We start from the raw sequence: 21,074 nt of genomic DNA, 5'->3' as shown, positions 1-21,074 counted from the left end.
AAACTAAAATGTTGTAGATACTGTGCCATTTAGATAGTCAATTCAGAAGAATATCAAAAATTCATTTTCTCCTTTATTTTCTTTATTTTATTCACTTCAGGTCCACAGTTCCAGAAGTATTTATAAGTAGGCTATCTTTTCTTTTGTTTCCCTTCTTCTTTTTTGTTTTTTGAATCCCTTATACCTTTTTTATTCATTGAAATGCTGTCATAGTTATGATTAATTGCAACAATATGCACTTTTCCCTCTATTGCAGAATGTTTTTAATGTTAAAAGAAGCTCGGATGGAACAACAAGAATTCAACTATGTATTTCCAGTACTTATTTGAATAGAGCTATGCCTTTTAATAACAATTTTCAGAAAAATTTGACATCTGTATGGAAAAAAGTAGTAATTGCATAATAATGCAAAGAAATTAAGCATTACTTTGCAATCATAATGTTTGGAGCACCTAAGAAAAGGCTGCATGAAATAAGCTTTCCAAAACACACCAATTTTTAAACAAATCCTTATTAGAGAACCATAAAGAAATATTTCTGTCTTTTTCCACTTCCTAACGTGTCAAGAATAACAACCTAGGGGTTTTTTTTAAACCTTTATTTGGCTTCAGTGTAATATGTGGCAACTTGTTGGTGTTTTTTCTTTGCTTGTTGGTTTGGTTTGCTTTGATTTTTTTTTTGTTGTTTGCTTGGTTTACGATTCTTCGTGGGACTTTTTAAACTGAAACAATAGGACTTAACAAAGCAAAGCATAACTAATAGAAAATGTTGCAACTCTGGATGAATAAATAGATCAGTTTCTTAAAGGGTAAGACAAGGCCTGTAATGCATTATCCATTACTGTTCTAATATCTCTTACAATCTATCATTGTGACAAAAATACAAGCTCTCTTCATTTTTCTGAGCTGCAGACAATTTCTACACTAGTGAAATGTAGTTCACAGCTTAATCTGTGCAAACTGCAAGCACTGCAGAACAGGGAATCAAATGTTGGTATCACAGAGAAGACTAGTAAAAAATTACAGGAGATTCCATAATATTTATAATGTTTGAAAATTGAAAACTTTAGTGGGAAAGATTGTAAATGCAGGTAAATGGAACTGCAATCTAGGTGCAGAGACTTGTCAGCACAGAGGTGTTCAGCTGCGTCCCTGTATCCCCCTTCCTTGAGGGGAGGTGGGAGTCCCTCTGCTATCTCCAAATGCACCATTTCTTTTATCTATTAACAGGGGTACAATATGAGCTGAATACTCTTTGGCTTGACAAAAATGTGAGGAACCCTTTAATTTTCACATTTTTTATCCCTTACACTCTTAGCAATTTTCATATCACTGAACGACTGTAGAAGAATCAGGCGAAAAGAGCTGTGGAAGACAGAGGGCATCTGTGTGATAGAAGGGAACTAAGAAAGAATTTGGGGAAAGGTGACAATCGTATTTCAGACAGAAAGGGGAAAAAACAAATTTATCCCCCTGAAATTTTCTTTAAATTTCTAAGTTCCTTCTTATTGGGACATTAAAATTCATCTTTTATCTTGCATGACACATCCAATCCATCACATATGTGTCTGTGTGTTCACAAAAATACTCCCACATGCCTGAATGCAGGTGAACTCACTTCCTACTTTGTATCTCAATTATTATTATCATTAAATATCCCAGTGTGAATTACAAACACTTCTATAATTTCATAAAATGAAGCCAATGCTTTTCATAAATTGATACCAAAAGTCTCAGCCAAGAACAACTGTTAATAAAAAAAGACATTATTGTGTTAAATATTTTATCATAGTTTATAGGGTTCCTAATTTTCCTTGATGGTCTTTTTCAATTGCTCATAAGTTATTTTTAATTTTATTACAGGCTCAGTTCTTAAAAATCTGAAGCACAAAATTTCTGAAGCACTGAAAGCCATATTCATTCAAAAATCTGACATTTCAGCCTCTTGCTATAAAGTATTTGTGATCCAGGTATTCAGGAATATTTAAATGCATAAAGATGAATCACAGTCTGAAAAGTATTGAGGTATAAATGTAGAACTGGAGCATAAGCTGTGAAATAGGCAGCTATCACACATGCATTTCTGTCAGTCCTATCATGGATTGCTAATTGCTTTTGAAATCTAGTCCTGTAGTCCTAAACTTAGGGTTTGTTTATTTTGTTTAAAGAATCTTCCTAAGGGAAGCACAGTTACACTATATCTCCACAGATCATGAATATGTAATACATGACATTGTGATTCTCATTCTTAGTCCAAAATAGGTATTTTTAAATTTACTACTTTTAGTTTGTTAAAAATCAACAACCTTACAGATTAGGTTTCCCTTTAAATTTTTATCACAAAAACAGAGATGTCAGACTGCTATGCAGTGAGTGACTTACAAGCTACTAGCAGAGCATTGGTGTAAACAAGATAATAGGCATTTGTCCTCTAAGGTCAATTTTTACAGTATTCATCAGTTCTAAATAAAATCAAAACATTCTAGTTAGATTGTATGACAATGGTTTCAATGGATAAAGAAACTATTTCATATTTGTTGCTGTGGTTTGCAAATTTAAAACAAAACATACTCTCATGGCAAGTACATTTCCATACACAGAGGGATAAGCTTTGGCTGTTTTAGGCCATTTGTTTGAAGAAAGAATATATGGGAATATCTTATCCTCTCCATTTGAGGATATCCAATGATTTCAACAAGAATGTTGTTAGAGAAGATCTGAAATACAGAATGACTGGTCCTTTGCCTTAATTTTACTCTTTTTGCTTCCCACTTTCCCTTTCTCTGATGGAACAGAAAAAATTATTTGTAATGTTTAAGTAATGTTTAAGTGTATGGAGACTGATGAGTGTTTTTCAAAGGCTGTCAACAAATGCAGAACTCCTCATGCAAGCACAAAATCTCCTGTTCTATAGTCTATTGGGATCCTCATGGACTCCTGGACACTTTCTTCCCCCTGCCAGTGTGCAAAAAACCACTCAACTACAATTTAAATCAGAGATAATGAGAAGCTTCTGCAGAGAAAGACAGAGTAGGAAACTAGAGATTGACTCCAAAGTGAGGTGGTAAGTATTATGAACTATTTGGGAGCAGTATCATTTTGGGAGCTGGTGAAGGAAGAAGTCTGAGATCAAAGTAGCAAGTTATTATAAACATGAAGGAAAACAGGAAAAGCAGTGCTTTAAAAGGTTTGACTGTCAGTGAAAGAAATTTGTCCAAGAAGTCTTACACAGGTTGAGAAGTTGGAAAGGACCAGAAAAAAAGTGCAGGGAAGAAGTAGAAGGAGTAAAAAAACAGGTTCATCTGGAACAGGCAATAAGAGCTCAAATCCAGTGAACGACACTTTCCAAGATGGAACAGAAATCTGTGTCCTGGAACAGACATCAATGTTCTTAACATAGCAATCTTAATTGCCATGTTGACAATAGCACCTGAGAAAAATCATGGATGGAGAGTCAAGCTGTGTTTCCTACCTCTCAGCTGTAGGGTGTGACACACAGAGAGCGCTCTCGTGTCCCACAGCCCTGCTGACATGCCTTCCTGCAGACTGAACACATTCTAAATCTGTTGATGACTTGTTTCTGTGTCACTATCAGCCCCAGGAACACATTTCTGGAGGCTTGTTTCCATTTTCTTTTTTCTTAAAAGAAGCAGACTGAAAAACTGTAGTTCCTACCAAAAAATACGAGTCAGAAGTAGCATGGTCTGCGCAAATTTCATGTGACTTTTTGTACCCTTGCATCACATGCCTGTATCCTGCATCTGCACACAGATGGATCAGACCTGTTGCTGAATTCAGCTGTGTGATGAGTAAAACTGACCTCTACACCCCCAATCTCTTCTGTTACAGAATTAAGATTGTGCTACAGTGGATGGGAAAGACTGAACTCATAAAAGCAGCGATAAGAACTGAAAGATGAAAAATGTGGAAAATAAGAAGATGAAAGTAAATGGGAAATATACTTACATGGGAAGATAAGACGTGGGGAAAAAGTTGTGGCTGAAATAACTTAAGGAAAAAAGTGATGAGCTTTTAAGGTACACAAGGAATAAAGAAATGTCATGAATACTTCAACACAGGATATAGTAAATTGTAAATTATGATACAGAAAAAATAAGCAAATACTTCTGCTCAGGGTTTGGAAAGAAGCACAACGCTTTACTAAAAACATTTTACAGGGATCCAATGAAATCTATTGCTATCTGAAAGTAATGTTAAGGATAATCTATTAGAATTATATAACTTTACATGAACAGACCTGTATAACTTTATCTACATGATTTTAGCAACTTGGCTGAAGTATTTTCTGGACTTTTTTTACTGGCATTATATCAATTAGAAAATCAAAGACATTAAAGACTTACCCAATGGGAAATTGTGGATGTTTATGCCATACAAGGAAGAGACATAGAAAACCTAGTGTAGAATAAAAATAAAATTGAAATAATATAATCCAGGTCAACTGATACCATCTAAATGGAAAAAAGGCTCTTGTAAATAAAATCAGATTCAATCTTTGGTGGGATTAGAACTTTGCTTGATAAATTTAGTGCACAGATAAAATTTTTATGAGGCTTTTGACTTAGTATCTCTTATCCTTTAATTAACAAATAAATGATAAACAGTACAACAAAGCATATATTAAAAGGACAGATAATTAGATAATTGATTAGCTGCAAAAAACAACCCGTAAGAAAGATTTCTTATTAAATAGGGGTTGTTTGAATAGTGTAAACCCCCATGTTTCTAGTATGATTCAGAAGTATGTATTACATCAGCAAAGAAGCCTGTGAAGACTACACAAACCTCATAGACAAGGGTAAGGCAAAGCGGAACATATCAGGAATGGAAAAAAGAAATATTTTACAGAGGAACAAAAATTCTTTCCTTCCACATCACCCAAAGCCAAAATTCAATAAATGTTGCACAATGAAAAAGCATTTCCTCATAGTAGAAAATCTGAACAAGAAACTCTGGGTCATTACAGAAAAAAATAATTAATTCCCAGTAAAATATAGGCACTATATGAAAATATATGAAATATAGAAACTATATGAAAACTATAATGAAACCTAGAAGGAGCAAGAAAGGAGGAGGAGTGATGAAAAACAGTGGTGATTTTCTGCCTCTTGATAGCACTGGTGAGACTGATGCTGGCAAACTGCTTTCTGTTCTGCATACTGCACACAGTTCATTTTTAAAATGTCACTGAAAATTTCTGAGATAATATAGAAAAAAAGCTGCAAAATTATTCCAGGCTGCAGAAAATTCAGGTGAATTAGGACTTTAAAATATCAGTCTGTTTATCTAAAAAAAACCCCAAACAAACAAAAAACGAAAACAAACCAAAAACAACAAAAAAAACCAACAAACATATAAAAAAAACCTCTAGATGGTGGCTAGCTTGGTTGCAGTGTATAAGCTCCTTCACAATGTACTAGAGAAGTCTTTAATCTAGCAGGGAAAGATGGAAACCAGTGGTTAGAAATGAAACATAGGATAATTCAAAATAGAAATAAGATAAAAATTTTAACAGCATAGGTAAACAACAGCTGGAACAAACTCCCAGAGGGAACGAAAGATTGTTCATTACCTGGTGCTCTCAAATCAAAGCTCGGCATCTTTTCAGAAAGTGTGCTTAGTCTCAAGTCACTAGAAGAAACATAATGTCCTGTAAAATGCAGGACAAATGTGACTAGATGATCTAGCAGTCTCTTTTGGCCTTCAAATCTGTCAGTCAAAGGTAAAGCTGTAATATGTAAAATATTGCTGCTCAAAATTGGATTGTAACCCTCCTTCCACCACACAATATGCCTGGATTATGTCTCTCAGATCAACCAATTCAAAATGTCTGTAAGCAGTTGCTGGCATTGTTTGGTCAGTGTTTGGTTCTTGGATCTCCATGTTACATTCTTGTTTACTGATGGTTACAATCACAATCAAAGCAAATAAAAACAATGCTGAGAAGTTTTTGGCATCTTTATCTGAATTAGCCTCTGGAAGTTTCAAAGCAACAGATCTTAACTGAAAGCCTATTAGCAAAGCAGTGATTTTTGAACTCTCGAGGAAGCATAGATAGATTTCATTGAGTAAGACATGAAAGTGTACATTACATAATGACAGTTTAATGACCAAAAAGTCAGTCAGTTAGGTTGTAGATTATTTTGTTCCATGATCAAGGCAATGAACCTACGGGTAGTGTACACTTACTTTCTGACCAGGTTTCTGTAGCTCTGGAATACACAGTGGTGGATAAGGCTTGAAAGGGCGGCAAGTACCCCGGGAAACAGCAATTTAAACCCACACCCACTGCACTGTCTGATCATAAGGAAAGTGGTAGGTTACCAGGTATTTGTCCTTTAGATTTACTTAGCCCAAAAATCTTCAGAAGATGGGTAAAACATTTGTTGTGCTTCTCTTCTGGGCAGAATATTCTAGGGATCAAACTCAGCTTCCAAAAGAATGGAAAGATGTATAAGCTATGGCTTATGGGCTGCATGGATGAATACAGTTTTACAACTCCATCAAGAGTTAACAGTACTGTCTTCCATCCTGTTCAGACATGAATATAAGGTAAGCTTTAAATTATTTTCTCAGCAATGGATATTATCCATTTTGTATGCAGAAAAAATTTTAGGCACAGAAAATCTTTACTTATCACTTTGTAAGGGATTTTTGCTGCCATTCCTTTGTCTAATAAATCAAGTTATTATGTGACAACAAATAATTGTTCCTTTTTCATCCAAAGTTATTCTATTTTTAATGTGTCTGTGCATACAGTTGAGCATTTTTGCTGAAATAGAAAATTGCATTTATGCAGCAGTATTACTGAGACTGGGTCTGTTTTCCAAATCCAAATATTCTAGCAATCTTCTCTTAGAAGGGCAATGGTACACTTGGCAGGGAGCCTAAGGAGATGTAAGAATTATCTGAGACCTTGTCCTCTACTCTCTTTTCAAAACAATCAATCAGATTATGGCAAGTACCTGTGTACAGGCAACTCAGGCTCTTAGCATGCAGCAGAATTTTTGGGATGGCCCCTATACAAGTGGGGTAAAGGAGAGAAAGCTGGGAGGCAGTGTCCCTTTTCAGTACCAGAATAGCAGAAGATCTTCATTATTCCTTAATCAGGTCCAATCTCAGCTTTTATCACTAAAAGCAGTTAGTGTGGGGTGTTCAGAAGATTTTTTGTTTGTTTTATTTTGTTTTCTTGGGGGTTTGTTGTTTTTTTTTAAAACAAGTATTACAGCTTTTTATAGCTTGACAGCCTTATCTACGCTTTGATTGTAAAGTATTCTTTGAAATAGATCTGCTTGATTATGAATGAAACTTGAGGAATCTTCTTGAATCAACAGCATAATACCTTAAAGTGTTTTGCATTGACAGGCTGGAAGAGAAGATTTTGCCCAGCAGTTGTTTTCTCTAAAAATTTTTCTCTTCTAAAAGATGTTTTGACTCATCTGTTACAATTCATTATGTCTATTTTTCATAATGATCATCCCAAGACTCCTCGTGCCAATACAGAAGATGTAGTATGAGTGAGGAATACAGGCATCATGTGAGAGCTTGGAATAATAAGACATTCCCCTAGAGGTTCAGTTCCTAGGGAGAAAAAATCTTGAGAAGATTGCTTGCAAGTCTTCAATTACACATTTCTGGATTGCATAGCTTTGAACACATCTAAAATGCATAAACCATTACATGTTTATAAATGCACAAGATAAAATTTGTTTCATGCAATCTGTCATCTGGGTACCACAGAAACCTCCCCTCCACTTCCTTTTACTGATCCCTTCCTCCCACACATCCTATGCCAAATGGATACATGCTCTGGCTTATCAATAAAAACTGTATTAAATTAACAATTCACCCTCCTTTTGCCTTTTCTGAATAGAAGAAGCCAAGGCAGTCTCAGTTACCTGCAGTCATATTGCAACTTGCTTTCTTTTGTTGTAGCTTTTCCATTAGTGCCTCTGAAACAACCTTTTGTTTCATTTGTTTCATGACAGTGCTTTAAGTAAGGGCTTCAGCTATTAGAGACATACACTGCAAGATGACAAGAATGACATGTTTCAAACCAAAATATTAATGACGTAAGAGACTCACATAACCAGTTTTCCTTAGCAACAGCACGCACACCCTTGAGGTGAAGTTAGACTTTAGTGGCAGAGCCTGGCAAAGAACACTGGCACATGCTGCATTCCCCATCTTTAATAATCACTGAACAACCTAGCCCTCCTTTGATATCATTCTTCTCCCTCATTAATTTTTAAAATTATATCATGCAGCTGAGGGAGAAATAGTAATCAAAATAGAAGTCTAACAAAATTAGTGTTCCCAGTTTCCTGGTATTCATGATTTTTATTCTCATGGTAGATGCATTACAACAGTAGAAAGTGAAACCTCAGAAGAATAAGTCTTCTATTAGGATGAATGGTAATATTTTATCCTAGGCAGCCTCCAAGCATAGACATATTGGTTTTGCTTAATGTAAGTTAACAGGCAAAAAAGCCAAGCAAAATACCAATGAGATGGGGAACATACATGGTTTCGAAAATTCAGAATTTTAGAAGCCTATAATATGTTTAAGCAGGTGGGGGAGAAATCAAACACAAAGATAAAACAGCTTGTAACAAACTGGCATGGCAGCTAATTATAATACAAAACAAGAGAAGGTGGAGATGGGCAGGCAGGGAGGTGTGGGCTTCTAGGATCAATGTGTATTTATACCTGGAACCTGTCTCAACCAGGTACACATGGTTTTGGAGAAGACATTCCCCTATGCATCCCTGATGCTGTCAGCTGATGTAATAAAACATATCTCTCTACAATTTGGGTTGTCAAGTCCTGATTCCCAAAATCGCCAAGTCCTAGTGCCCCTTCTTGCCTTTTAGGTTGTTACCATTATGATGTGATAAAACATACTCATGTGGGAATTAAGCACATAATCTTCCTATAGGAAATAACATTTGGTTTTCCTTATTCTCAGGTCCCAATGGGTTAATTTGTTTGCTTTTGTTCAGGAACGGAAGAAAGACTTGCATTTGAAAAATCAGCAGGAAAATATTCTTATGGATATTTACAAAAGTAGCACCAGTGAGAAATCACTCAAAAAATCGTGTTTCTGAGACCTCAGTGTTCCTGGGCATCTCTATCTGCCAACAAGCATTGACAGGCTGCAAATGCACTTGGCTTGAGACCTCCCTCTGGAGAGCACAAGTCATTGTCTAGCTCCTCCACAGATATCAATCTTTATCCCTGAGTCCTTGGCATGTTACACTGCACACAGCCCCGTAATAGTAAAGCCGTGCCCCAGGGAAGAGACTGTTCAGTGAGGGATATTAAAAAATCTCCAACTATTTCTGAAGATGCAAATCCTGTGTCTATTACTAAAGTAAAGAGATTTGGTGAAAGCAGAAATTTGAATTCCAAAGACATGCCAGCAAGTGCTGCAGTGCCTGTGCTGATGCTGTAGACCTACATATAGGGAGCTGCTGAGTAGCAGAAGAAAATAGAGCTGTCAAATCACTTCCTGTTTTTAAAATAGTACATTTTGCTATTTTAATATCTAAGGAAGCATGAAAATCAAGATAAAAATCCCCACCTACTGCACATGAAAAATGTCTTTTGCTTGTTCTGGCCCATCAGCATTTTAATATAGAGATTTTTAAAATCCCAAACCTGAACAACTGTTCAGAGAAGGAAATACTTTCATCTGTGTCTTAATATCCTTAAGTTGTAGATGTTGCAATATTTAATTTTCAGTTTTAGGACTTCAACAACATACAACAGGACTTCCAGTCATATGGGGAAATGCTCACCTGTCCACCTCCTGGAGTACAAAGAATTTGGATTTCTCCTCCCTCTTCTTTACCACACTTGTGAAGGCAGCAGTAAGTGACATGAAGGATCACAGTTCTTTTTCTGTGTTAGTTGAATGTACCTGTAGATTTCTATCTGCCTGACAGAGGCAACATAAAATATGAGGAATTTTAAGCTGTCTTGCCTATAGTTGGTGAAGTAACACTTCAAAAATTAAAAAAAATCCACAGGTCTGGTTGTTCAAAATACCAGTTGTTCAAAATGAAAAAAGATTTGTGCCTCTTTCTTAGTCAGACTGGTAATTTTTAGGTGACCAAATTTAAACTCTTTAGATTTTCAGGTACACTAAATAGTGCAACTACTTAAAATGTCACACTTCACACTGTCAGAATTAAAAGGCTCCTGCTAGTTCTGAGTTTTCAGATCTGCACTTTCAAGAATTATTGCATTACCTCTACACAATCTCTAATTTCATGCTCTTAATTTAAAAATAACAGCTTAAGCACTTTTTCTCTGTCTGTATCTTGAAACATAGCTATAGTATTAAAAAAGTCTTTTTAAAAAAAGGCTCAAATCCACAAGGAGCTTTAAAGGTTAAAAAACCCTGCAAAATTAAAACCACCCCTCCTCAACATCAGAAACCCCTGTGGGTCTTTACTAATAAAGAGCATTGTCTGTATACACGGCAACATACATGGTAGGCAGTTTTATTTATATTTTATTTTATTTTATATATTTTATTTATATTTATATTTTATTTATATTTTAGGTCACCTAAAAATTGCCTTCATTGAAGCCTTGAAAGACACTGAGGCTGCCTATAATGAAGATTATCTTTTGCAGCTAAGTGCATTTTTGAAGGGCAGAGAGGAAAAAATTAGCAAAGCTAAGCATAAAAATATGTCTGAAGATGCAGCCAAGGACAGTACATAATCAGGCTCAAGAGGGCATGGATAGGTCATAGTCTGGGACATTCCCAGCCATCAGCAATGTCCTGATGTTCTTTAGGAAAACACAGTGCAGGCATTAAGACTATAAGTGCTCACTACTGCTGCTCACAAACTGTAACTGCATTTTTCTGAATTCACAAAACCCACAAATATGAAGATACATGGGTAGTTTTTGCAATAACAGCAGACTAATTGAAGGTTATTTCTGAATTGTCTGGATTCTCTCTGTGATATCTTTTTTGCAAAGATCCACATTAACTGTAAGCCTTGAAAGGAAAAAAAGATGGGTGTATTAGGGGACATCTGTATAAGAAAGTCAATACCTGCCAAATGGAAAACTGAAATTGGAAATGAGGATTCTGGCTTTTTATTCTGAATAATAAAAAATCAGAACTTAAAACATTTTGGCAAAACTTCTTTTAAACCAAAAGAGAACAAAAAGCTTGCTGACTTTTCTAGTCTCTTGAGCCATTTTCATGTGCAGTTTAGGTGAATAAGCTGTATATACAAGGTTTGACTTTCAGATAAGGAAAAAATGTTATCCCCAGAACTATGAAGGAAAATGATTCAGAGCTACAGATCAAAGCATTGAAATTTCAGGGCTCTAGGCATTTCTTTAGCAAGAAAGAAAAAGCTTGCAAACAAACAGGAAAACAAGTTAATGTATCTCCAGGGTATTCTTCTAAATAAAAAAAGAGAAGCCTTCCTGGTCTCTTGAGATTTCATTATGTCTTTGTTTAGCTGGTCTGGATACAGTATCATACAGTCTGACAAACTAGAACTCACCTTTATTACTTTATTACACAAAATTTCTCCCCCCCATACAGAGACTGAACCAATGTAATTATGGCTACAGTTTCAGGTGAAAGATAACTAAATATAAACATTGTGTTTTCACATCTATATTCATCAAAAGAAAATTTAAAAGGAAATCTTCTTCTGTGAATATCCTCCTACAAAAGAAAAATTGAGTCTGTACTAGGAAAAAAAATATATATGAGAACAAAGGCCCAAAAATGATAAATGTACATATATAGGTTCAGCACAGCAAGCTGTGCCCTGAATGGAGATCCATTCAATGCCTTTTGATGTGACATTCCCAGCACATGAAGGGCTGCAATGTTATCTACACTATCCTCTCTTTCCTCAGCTTCAATAAATGGCATTTTAAATAATACTTCACAGAGCCCGAGCTCCTTTATCGTTAGAATCACAAAACCCCAGAGCAAAATCTGTGCAAATCACCTTCCTCCAAGCTTCCTGGGGAAGCTGCTTTTCCAAAATGTATACCTCTAAGGCAACCAGCTATATAGCTCCAAGGCTGTCATCCAGCCATGGAAACTACCCCAGCACCAGAAACTTGGACTTTCATGGTTTCCACAAGAAGTATTTTTTTTCTTCATCATTTGTAACCCAGAAACATTTGGAACACACATCTCTTACATTTAGTACCAGTTTTTTGTTATAAGGCAGCTCAGTCAATGTATTCCATGACCATATGTTACTCCTTATAAGAACAATAATTTCTTCTAACTCCCTCCTCACATCTTGTTAAAATACAAAAATATCAAGATATAAATCTTTCCTCAAACACTGACAATTAAGGGAGTGGTTAATTAAACTTTGAGAAAAATCTTCTTTATTTAGCTCTTCCCATGCATGTGGCTTAGTTTTTCATCTCTTCATTTTTTACACCTGCAAATGTTCTTCAATCCAGGGACTCCTTTAGTCAGGTTCTTTTGCATGTTCTTCCAGCTATATGTTCCATGATGCATGCTTCTAATTCTTTTAAAATCCAAACTGTAGCTAGTTCTATCATGTGCATAATTTAGAAATTACGAATCAGTTGAACTCTGACAAAGTTTAGTGTATTTATAAATTCATTCCACATGAAAAGCAGCATTTTTCTCTGGGATATTTGCATTTTCTGCTTTATTCAGAGATGCTTAGATGCATATGTACATTTGGTGGATTTGAGGCTTTTGGGTCCATATGGCTAAAAACAAATAACATATGAGCTGAAGATTCATAGCCTGGTCCTCAAGTTATTGACAAAATTCCAGAACCTTTAGAAAAACTATAAGAAGACACGTTTCTGCCACATTCAGACATTATGTCCTGCTAGATATTTATAATGGCTCATCTTATTGGTAGATTTATATCTAGTTTTATTTGCCAGCTTTTGTGATTTCCTGGATAATTAAGAAAATGAGTACACATGTATGCACATAAAACCAGGAAATGCTTCATTCTTTCTTGTCTTGCTGTTCCTTGTAACCCAAAATTTTTATAATAAAAATTTGTAAGTGCATTAATCTTGAATGCACATATGTGTGTTAAAAGAAACATTAGAGGTATTAGGAAAACAAAACATTTTTATGAAGAAGGCACACTTGCTTGAAAATACATAAATAATCTTCCTTGACTAGAAATACTTAGGTGTTTGGTTATGGAAGAGGAAATAAATCAAGTTGCCATCCAAAGAATTCAGAAGATGAGGGAAATAGATCAGCAGAATCATCAGCAACAGCTCTGTAATGCAATTATGACACAGAGGCAATGAATGGGATTTCTCTGTGTCACTGATGGGGAGCTGCAGGAACTTCCAAAAACACAATTCAGTGCAACTGCTGAGAACTAGTCAGCAGTCTTTGTGTTCAGACACTGCGTCTTTCACAAGCGTATATCATGCCAATAATGAAAAGCACCAAAAGTGCCCCTGTTTGGTGTGCTCTTAAGACTACATGTGACTACATGAACTGTCTTCATTTATGGAATTCAGTCATCCATTTCAAGCAGAAGACAGCTGTAATTTAAGACATTCAGTACACACACATTATTATTGTCAAATATCTGTGGCTAGCAAGGACCTCCACCTTCAAGATGTCTTTAATGACGTGACACCAGGTAACTGAAATGATGCTTTAAATGCTCTCCAGCTGAAAAGACTTTGGTGGAGAAATACTGTTACAAATTAGCTGTTCTCAGGTTGTTGTTCTGTCACAGCCAGATTCTCTGTGTGATCTCTGAAGATAGTCTCTGTCCACAGTATTCAAACAAGGAATTGAATTAATACAAGCTTACAGTGCAGCTATGTTCACTCTTAACTGAAATTCTAAAAAATTTTATGCATTAAAATAATATTCAATTCCCTGTATTTAGACCATATAAAGCATGAGTAAACACAGAATTCACTGAGAATTTTTATGCATTTTTACTTTTGTAATTTATGACAGAAGTTTTTAAATAGGCCTGTTTCCTATTGATTTTTTAAGTCTACTTGGTAGGATTTGTACTTTCATATAGAATTAAAATTATTTTAAAAATAATTTTTTAAAAAGTGCTTTTTGTTGAAGTTCAGTCCAAATTATAGAGTTATTTATCGCTTGAATGCCCTAAATAGCCAAGTGGAATGGACCTGCAGATCTTTAAGGAAGCCTTCCATAGAGCACCGGAGTTAGCAATTCCCAGGAGCAAGAAATTGGGCAATGGAGGCAGGAAAGTGGCTTGGCTGAGTAAGCAACTGCTAGTTAAACTAAAGAGAAAGAAGTAAATTCTCAGTTGAGACTAGAATAGGTAAGATGGGAAGAATATAGACTTGAGGTACAATTGTGGACAGCTAGGGTGAGGAAGACCAAGGCAAAGCCAGAACTGAAGCTGGCAAGGGACGTAAGGAATAACAGGAATGGCTTCTACAAGTGTGTTACCCAGAAAAGGAAGGTCAAAAACAATGGAAGCCCACTGATAAACAGTGCTAATAAATTGGTAATAGTGGGTGATGTGAAGACTGAGGTGCTAAATAACTCTTTTTGCCTCAGTCTTCTCTGGAAACCTCTTTTCTCACACCTCTTGTATGGATGGACAGCAGGACGAGGAAAGGGGAGCAAAAGGCTGACTGTAAGGAAAGATCAGGTCTGTGATCACCTAAGGAACCTGAATGCACGTAAGTCTGTGGAACCTGTTGAGATTCATCCCAGAGTCCCAAGGGAATTGTCTGCTGTAGTTATCAAGTATCACTCTCTGTGATATTTGAAAAGTCATGGCAATCAGGTGAAATCCCGGGTGACTGAAAAGAAAAAAACATTGTACCCATCTTTAAAAAGGGTAGGAAGGAGGGAGCTATGGGAGCTCTGACCTGTCAGCCTCTGTGCCTGGGAAGATGATGAACAGATCCTCCTAGGAGCAATGCTGAGGCTCATGGAGGACAGGGAGATGATTCCAGACCCCTGGCACAGCTGCACCAAGGGTGAGTCCTGCCTGACCAATGCAGTGACCCTCTCTGATGGAGTGACCACACCAGCGACAAGGGCAAGGCTAAGTTTTCACTTATCTGGGATTCTGAAAAGCTTTGACACAGTTCCTCACAACAGCCTTCTCTCTAAATTGGAGAGACATGGATTGGATGGATGGACTGTTCAATGGAAAAGGAATTGGCTGGACGGTCACATCTGAGTGTTGTGGTCAGACAACAGCTCAGAATGCTGATGGACATCAGTGACAAAGGGTGCCTCTCAGGGGTCTGCACTGGGACCAGTTCTGTTTAATATCTTCATTAATAACAGATGAAAGTGCACTCTTAGCAAATTTGATGATGGAAGTCCCATCTGTGGAAATGTTCAAGACCAGGCTGTGTCGAGCTCTGAGTAATCCAGTCTAGTGGAAAATGCTCCTGCCCATGGCAGCAGTTTGGAGCCAGATGACCTTTAGGATGATCCCTTGCAAACCAAACCATTTTATGATTCCATGATTCTATTAAAATTTTTCAAGTAATTTTTACTTCCCTATTTTCAAAGTCTTACCATATCCAGATTTCACTACAACTTTCAAGCTATGGATAAAATTCTCTTTAAGAAAAATTTGGCATACAACAGTAAACAAACAGTTCTCATCTCAGTCAAGGCTACTGAAAAGGCAAGGAAAAACATGACTATTGTAACCATAGAGTCTGCTAAATGACAACATGGCAGATTTTATAGGTGTCTGACAAATACAAAAAAAAAAAAAATTTTTAAATTCCTATTGAACAATTGTAAAAAAAAGAAAATCTGTTTTGGTTTAAGAGACTTATTGATAGGTAAGCATGGGCAGCTGTTGTTCCTTACAAATCTGTTTTCCCTTCTGTCATATGAAGCTGTTCAATTAAGAAGATACAGACTAACAGAGCCAAAGAATGCCTAAATAATGAGAATCTTCACAAACTACTCAAAGATTGGATTCACATAGAATTTATGCAGTACATTTCATACTGTGATCATGTTTATTATTTAAATTTTACCATATGGCAGCAGCAAAGACATTACAGAAATCCAGAGACAAGAGCACAGATGTTTCTTCCCATCCTTTAACCCAATATAAATTATATTTGCAAAAGTATAGCAATTACATCCATGCTAAACAATACTAAATTATGCATGACAAGAAAATAAAGACATTATAAATAACAAATCAGTTTTATTACAATGATTCAGTTAATATTTATAACGCACTAAATACCTTGGAGGAGTAAGAGCTTCAGAAAAACAAAGACAGTTCCTTTATTATATCTCTCTTGCTGCACTCTCACAGGATTAGAGTCAGGTATTCAGACAACTAAACCTGGAAGAAAATGGCCTTAGTGATCTTGCATTTTGTCAGGGGTAGGGGCCCAAGAATTGTAATTGCTTCTTTAAAAAAAAACTCAATCATACAAAAATGGGTATAAAATCTTGGATAAGATCAGTCTCTTATCTATAAAACCCTGACAAACTTCAAATATCAAAGTGTGCATTTTAAAAGTCAAAATCCTTTGTAGCACTAATTGCATGCTCCATGGAGAAGGGAAACGAATGTCAATACATGGTCCAAGTTTTTATCAAAATGGGCTTTGTCTTGTTTCACCCAATTAGTTTGGGTTAAAATGTCCTGAAGAGCACCACTGAATGGACTTGCAGTAGAAATAAGTTATAGAGATTTTTGTGTGTCTTGATTGCCCAGAAAATCCACTATAAAACACAGATGCCCAGGCTGGGCCAAAACCAGCTAAAAATGTGCAAAAAGCAGTGCCAAGATGTGGCCTTATCAGAGATTCACACCAGAGACACCTGACTAAATCTATTACAGATGTTGTGTTAAACCTAAGTCTCCCAGTCACAATTCACAGTACTTGCCAAAACAAAACAGGACCAGGAAGCATGTACAAGTACAGACATCTGTACATGACTTAGATTAAACAAGTTAATTAAAATTCTTCCTTTGACAATAGAAAACAAAATCACAGCCAATAGCCTTTGTGAATATGTCTGTCACAGAGAAGATACCTGAGTCTTCACTATGTGTTAGGAGGTACTGACTGGAATACACCTCCTGAATTATCTAATGCACAGCCCTGATGCCACAAACAATTTATGTTCTGCATTTTGAAACAAATGAGGGGTTTGCTTCAAAGTGCTTTAGAAAGGATGCTTTAGAAATTGAATCAACTAATTATTGAGGAACTTAATATCTAAAATTAATTAGTGGTCTGCTTACCCCCTTTTGTCTTTTAGTATAAATATATTTCTTCTCTAGGATTAAGTCTTTGATGTCATGACATCCATGCCTGGGTGTTGGTAGGTTAAATAACATGAGCTCTTCTAACATTTTTCTGTTCTCTAAGAATTCTTGTCCCATCACCTTAAGATCATATTTGCATTTTTCAAGGCTGTCTTCTCCTGAGAGTTCACAGTTATTTTGTGATTAGTCAGAATACCCAGCTGTTTATTCACATCTTCCTTTATTATTTTTGCCCCTCAATTTAAAAAATCCCATTACATGGAAAAAAATCTTCTGTTCTGAATTCCCAACAAAAGTAACAATAAAGGTGCTCTGTTCTTCACCACTGGAAACACTAATAGATATTTGGGTCAGAAACATACAAAGCTGGCTTTGGTAAACAAAAATTCTTGCACACAATGCAGGGGTAAATGAGGTGATGGAATGCAAACAGACAACATGGTGAGCATTAGGATCCCAGAGAAATCAAAGAGGAAATGTTCAGATTTAATACACATGTGAAATCTTTTCTGCATGGTCTTCTATACCTATCTTGAGGCTGAAAATGAGGGGGCTGGGTAACTGAGATGAAGCCTAAATTAATTTAGTACACTTTGCCAAATAAAGCTGCATAAAATATGAGGTCAAAGGAATTCTTCACATTTGCATTCAAAGAAGAAACTCTGAAGATTCCCATGGAAGATCCTTCTGTTGTGGATCATTTATCATAATATTTGGCTTTTCAGCAAAGTAAGCAGCCATGATGCAAAAGGGAAGGTTTTTGCTAAACAAACAAAAAAATCATCGTCATCATCATCATCATCACCATCATCCTCCTCCTCCTCATCATCATCATCATCATCATTGCAATAAAAAATTGGTCAATTCTTGAAATGGAGGGAGGTTGTCAGTTCCACAGGAATATGTGGCTGCTCAACATTTCTGTATGTGTCCTGAAAAAAGGGGGATGGAATGGAATAGGAACTTTTGCTGTTGGCTCAGTTATTTGGTATCATAAGGATTGACTGAGATGATTGGATAACTCTGATAAGCAGTTTGGTGGTCATGAAAGATAGAAAAAGAGAACAAACAATTCAAATGTCAAGGAAGGATTAGCAAATAAAGCAGAGAACATAATTCTTTTCTACATAAATTCATGTTGGATATTCACCATGAGTATTATCTTCAGTTCTGGTCTCACTGTCTCAAAAAGGACGTGGCAGAAGTGGAAAGTACTCAGAATTCCTTGCTGCTTTATCTAAAAGCATAAAACAATTTCCTTTTATGCAACAGTCGAGCAGGCTCACACTTCTCAAGCAAAATAGAGCACTTTGAGGGAATATGACAGAAATCTATAAAATCCTTAGTGGATCAATCAATGATCAATGTAGAGGAGACTACTAGAAGAATAGTGAATGCCAACACAGTACACTAGTATTACACTGACAAAATAAATGTCAGATTAAATGTGTTAATAATTACACTCCCAGGTAACAGTGCCTCCATTTCCACAAAATATCTTGCATGGTTCAGCTCCATGGAAAACTAGAACAAAAAACTAAATGCCAGCATTAAAAGAAAAAAAAAAAAAGGCATTAATCTAAGTAAAATTATCATAAATTTTCCTATAAAGGAAGTATATGGACAACAAATAAAAAGTATATAGCTTTCTGCAGCTGTTTCAGCACAAACTAAAATAGAGTATTTTATTTTTCTCAAGGTGAGGAGTGCAGACCCTGACTTATAACGTGACTAAGTTCTGCATTGTGAGGCACAATCCAGCAAAGCTTCACCCACACACTGACATAAAAGGTACATTTAAGATGTAGATGGTGTGGTGAGGTGTCTCAATTTGCAAGGAAGAGATGAAGCTTAAATACAACCACGTCCTGCACCAATAAATAAGCTTTTAAAATCCACAGAGGTGCTTAATATGAGTCTACTTCTCCACTATCAGCCAAAATAAAAGGGACCAAGCATTATGTGTTCACAAATGGACAAATGAAGAAACAATGTGATATCCCATTCTGGACAAGCTGTAAGTAGTGGAGACATCATGGGTGCAGGAAAAAATTACAAAAATAAGCCTCACAGTCAAACAAGTAGGTGATGCTTCACAACTTTTTCAGGAGTGCATTAGGATGACTGCTTGTCTATATTTAACAATATTGTGGGAAACAGTGGGAAACTTGTACATGGTAAAAAAGCAGGTCTGAAGGTACAGTCAAACTCTGAATGACCCTCACTAGTGCTAAAAGTACTACCCTGAGAGAAGATTCTTTTCTCTCTTGCAGATTTTCTTCTCCACAAATCGCAAATCCTTGAACTCACTGATGAGGGATATGCACATCCAACCCAGAACAGGTCAACCATGAAAATAAGTAAACTGAGTAAGTAAATTAAAGGTTAACCTGGTAGGGTAAATGCCATCTTGGAACTAGTAGGTAGTTTTTTATTAATTTGTGTATTCATACCAAACAACACAATTTTAAAGGTCCACAAAAAAAAACAGAGAAAGAAAAAAGAAGTTGCATAACATTTCTTAATAAAAGCATTGTTAGATGCTCATACTCAGGGAAAATACACAATTTGGTTTTTGTGCGCTCTCTCTCAGGAGAGCCAAAAAAAGGAGCACGTGGCAACGATGTTTTGTGTGGGAGACAAGTGATCAGAACATCAGATCAAGTTCAGACAAGATCATCAGATATGTTCCCATATCTGATAATGTGAGAACATAAGAAAAGCCAGGAGGACAGGTGTTTGTGCTGTACCTTTGGTTACACATGGTGAGGATGAGCATACAACTGGAAAGAGGGGAAAATATACATATAATATACATGCAAACACAGATGTATGCTGGGGAAAGAAGAGAAAGGAAAGAGGAAAAAAAGTTAGAAACATTACCTAGGGCAAAAAGTATTACAAAAACAAAAAAATAAGGAAAACAAATAGGGGAAGCAATGTGGCTAAAGTGTTAGAAGAAACAAAACCAGGTATGAGAACTGGTTCAGAATAAGCCAAACCAATTAGTTCAGAAAATAGAGGTTTACACCTCTATTGCTGGAATGTTCTTTCAAGTCTGTGGTCTATTTCCTTATCTGGAATTGTGGTGTGACTGTATTTTCACCTAATTTGGACAAAAATATGCATGTCTATAGGAGAAAAGAAAGCAAGAATAGAAGATTCACTTACACCAATAAAAATCCCAGGGACTGGGAACTGTCTGCAATTATAAACTATACAAATAAAAACAAAACAAGAAAATCCTCTATTGAAAATACAGGGAGAGATACTCAATCCTGGAATTTATAAAGGTAAGCTGTTTTATGTGGCATATACTTGACTTTTATTATATAAGGAAACATACAAAACATCAGACATTAACCTGCTACTGCTGTACATGCATATTTATTTTAAAGTATCTCTGCAAACCTATTTCATCTTCAGCTTTCTTTTCTACAGCAGGAACATCATCAATTATTTCCTAATGGACAAAGACACATGAGCAGTCACCAGTAACTTGCAGACATATAGGTGCTTAACACAGGCATAAAAAATTCAGATCCTGTAAGAAGTTGCTTGGCTGCCTGTTTGGACAATGCCAGTAATGTAAGGGTTAAACAATGGATGTGAAAATGACAAGTTCTCAAACATTACTGAATTGTAAGAAAAAGATTCTGGGCAGCATTGACATGACACAAACACAAGCACTGTCAAACGTGACAATAAATCACTTGTCACAGGGAAAGAGCAAGAAATGTTTAATGCAAGCAGATGCCTCTGTGAAGGATAT

This window comes from Parus major, chromosome Z (assembly GCF_001522545.3).
Source record: "Parus major isolate Abel chromosome Z, Parus_major1.1, whole genome shotgun sequence".
Taxonomy (NCBI): Eukaryota; Metazoa; Chordata; class Aves; order Passeriformes; family Paridae; genus Parus; species Parus major.
Note: the sequence above shows the minus strand (reverse complement) of the source record.